The following is a 3179-nucleotide window of genomic DNA, read 5'->3' on the forward strand; positions in this document are numbered from 1 at the left end:
CTTTATAGTTTGCAATATCGGCAAACCATGGTGTTTCCTGAATGGCAAATAAATGCTCATCCGGAAAAGTCTCAGAGATCTCAAGAGAGGGGAGGGGCGTCCCTTCTACTGGCTCTATCCGGGATAGATGATCGGCCACTTGGTTCTCTGTCCCTTTTCTGTCTCTTATTTCTATATCAAACTCTTGCAGAAGCAACACCCATCTGATGAGCCTAGGTTTTGAATCTTGCTTTGTGAGTAGATATTTAAGAGTAGCATGATCAGTATACACAATCACTTTTGATCCTACTAAGTATGATCTGAACTTGTCAATGGCATAAACCACTGCAAGTAATTCTTTTTTTGTGGTTGTGTAATTTTTCTGGGCATCATTTAGAACGCGACTAGCGTAATAAATGAGGTGCAGAAGCTTGTCATGCCTCTGTCCCAACAATGCACCAATGGCGTGATCACTGGCATCACACATTAGCTCAAATGGTAATGTCCAGTCTGGTGCAGAAATGACTGGTGCTGTGACCAGCTTAGCTTTCAGCATTTCAAACGCCTGCAGGCACTCTGTGTCAAACACAAATGGCATATCAGCAGCTAGCAGATTGCTTAGAGGTTTTGAGATTTTTGAAAAATCCTTTATAAACCTCCTATAGAATCCTGCGTGCCCTAGAAAGCTTCTGATTGCCTTAACATTGGCAGGTGGTGGTAATTTTTCAATTACCTCTATTTTTTCTTGATCCACCTCTATTCCCTTGTTTGAGATTTTATGCCCAAGAACAATCCCTTCAGTCACCATGAAGTGACATTTTTCCCAGTTTAAAACTAGGTTGGTCTCGTGGCATCTTTTCAGAACAAGTTTTAGGTGATCAAGACAGCAGCTGAATGAGTCTCCATATACTGAGAAGTCATCCATGAAAACTTCCAGAAATTTTTCCACCATATCAGAGAAAATAGAGAGCATACATCTCTGGAAGGTTGCAGGCGCATTACACAGCCCAAATGGCATCCTTCTATAAGCAAACACTCCAGATGGACATGTGAATGCTGTTTTCTCTTGATCCTGAGAATCTACTGCAATCTGGTTATAGCCTGAGTAGCCGTCCAAGAAGCAGTAATAATCATGACCTGCTAGTCTTTCTAGCATCTGGTCTATGAATGGTAAAGGAAAATAATCCTTTCTCGTGGCTGTATTGAGTCTTCTGTAGTCAATACACATGCGCCACCCTGTAACTATTCTTGTAGGAACCAATTCATTTTTTTCATTATGAATCACTATCATGCCTCCCTTTTTTGGGACGACTTGGACAGGGCTCACCCAGGAGCTATCAGAAATAGGATAAATAATCCCAGCCTCTAGTAGTTTGGTGACCTCTTTCTGTGGATGCTGCATGGCTTTGACAGCGTTCAACTTAAACTCATCATCATTGACTCTCAGGGTTATTTCCCCCTGTTGGACGCCAATGAGGGATCGTCCAGTTGCTAGGAAGGGTCTTCCTAGAATGAGAGTAGCACTATTGTGCTCCTCCATTTCCAGCACAACAAAGTCAGTGGGAAAGGCGAATGGCCCAACTCTGACAATCATGTCTTCAATCACGCCTGATGGGTATTTAGTGGAGCCATCAGCAAGTTGGAGACATATCCGGGTTGGTTTAACTTCTTCAGTTAAGCCAAGTTTTCTAATAGTGGATGCAGGTATTAGGTTGATGCTTGCCCCAAGATCGCATAAAGCTATCTTGGTGCATTGACCTTCTAATATGCATGGTATCAGAAAACTCCCAGGGTCTTTAAGCTTCTCAAGAAAGCTTTTCAGAATGACTGCACTGCATTCTTCAGTGAGGAGAACTCTTTCAGTTTCTCTCTAATCCTTTTTATGACTCAAGATCTCTTTCATGAACTTGGCATAAGAAGGTATTTGCTCAAGTGCTTCTGCAAATGGAATCTTTATTTCAAGAGTCCTGAGATAATCTGCAAAGCGAGCAAATTGCTTATCCTGCTCCTCTTTCCGGAGTTTTTGAGGATAAGGTATCTTGGCTTTATATTCTTCAACCTTAGTTGCTGTAGGTTTATTGCCTACAGAAGTGGTTGAAGAAGCCTTTTTAGAGGGGTTGTCATCAGCACGTGTGTGTGTCTGATCCCTCACTGGCAATTGAGTGCCAGAATTAGAAGCTGGAGTGACGTGAGACGCCAACTCATTATCTGTTCCTAGCGTCTGAACGCCAGAATTGCGCCCATTTTGGGCGTTCAGCGCCAGATCTTGCCCATTTTGGGCGTTCAACGCCAGATCCTTGCTTGTTTCTGGCGTTGAACGCCAGTCCTTGCTTGTTACTGGCATTGAACGCCAGTCTTGGGCAGGGTCTGGGCGTTCAGCACCAGCCTTCCACCAAATTTCTAGCGTTTTAACGCCAGAATTACTTTTCCCTGGGCTCTTACTGTCCTCAGGTGAATTTTGGGTGGTTTGCTCATTCCTTAGCTCTTTGCTGCCTTGAGGTGGGGTATGTAATGTTTTCCCACTTCTTAATTGAACTGATTGGAATTCTTCTGTTATTTGTCTTGACAGCTGCTGCTTGGTTTGCTTCAATTGTTCTTCCACATTTATATTAGCCATCCTTGTCTCTTGTAGTTTATCCTTGAATTCAGCTAATTGCTTTGTTAGAAAATCCAATTGCTGATTGAATTCAGCAGCTTGTTTCACAGGACTGAGTTCAACAGTTACTATTTTAACCTCTTCTTTCATGGAAGGGTCACTGCTTAGGTACAGATGCTGATTCCTGGCAACTGTATCAATGAGCTCTTGAGCCTCTTCAATTGTCTTTCCCATGTGGATAGATCCACCAGCTGAGTAATCTAGAGACATCTGAGCTCCTTCTGCAAGCCCATAATAGAAGATGTCTAACTGAACCCACTCTGAAAACATTTCAGAGGGGCATTTTCGTAGCATCTCTCTGTATCTCTTCCAGGCATCATAAAGAGATTCATTATCTCCTTGTTTAAAGCCTTGGATGTCCAGCCTTAGCTGTGTCATCCGTTTTGGGGGAAAATATTGATTCAGGAATTTTTCTGTCAGATGTTTCCATGTCCTTATGCTGGCCTTAGATTGGTTATTTAACCACCTCTTAGCTTGATCCTTTACAGCAAATGGAAACAGTAATAGTCTGTAGACATCCTAATCTATTTCTTTATCATGTACT

This window comes from Arachis ipaensis, chromosome B03, assembly GCF_000816755.2.
Source record: "Arachis ipaensis cultivar K30076 chromosome B03, Araip1.1, whole genome shotgun sequence".
NCBI classification, from domain to species: Eukaryota; Viridiplantae; Streptophyta; class Magnoliopsida; order Fabales; family Fabaceae; genus Arachis; species Arachis ipaensis.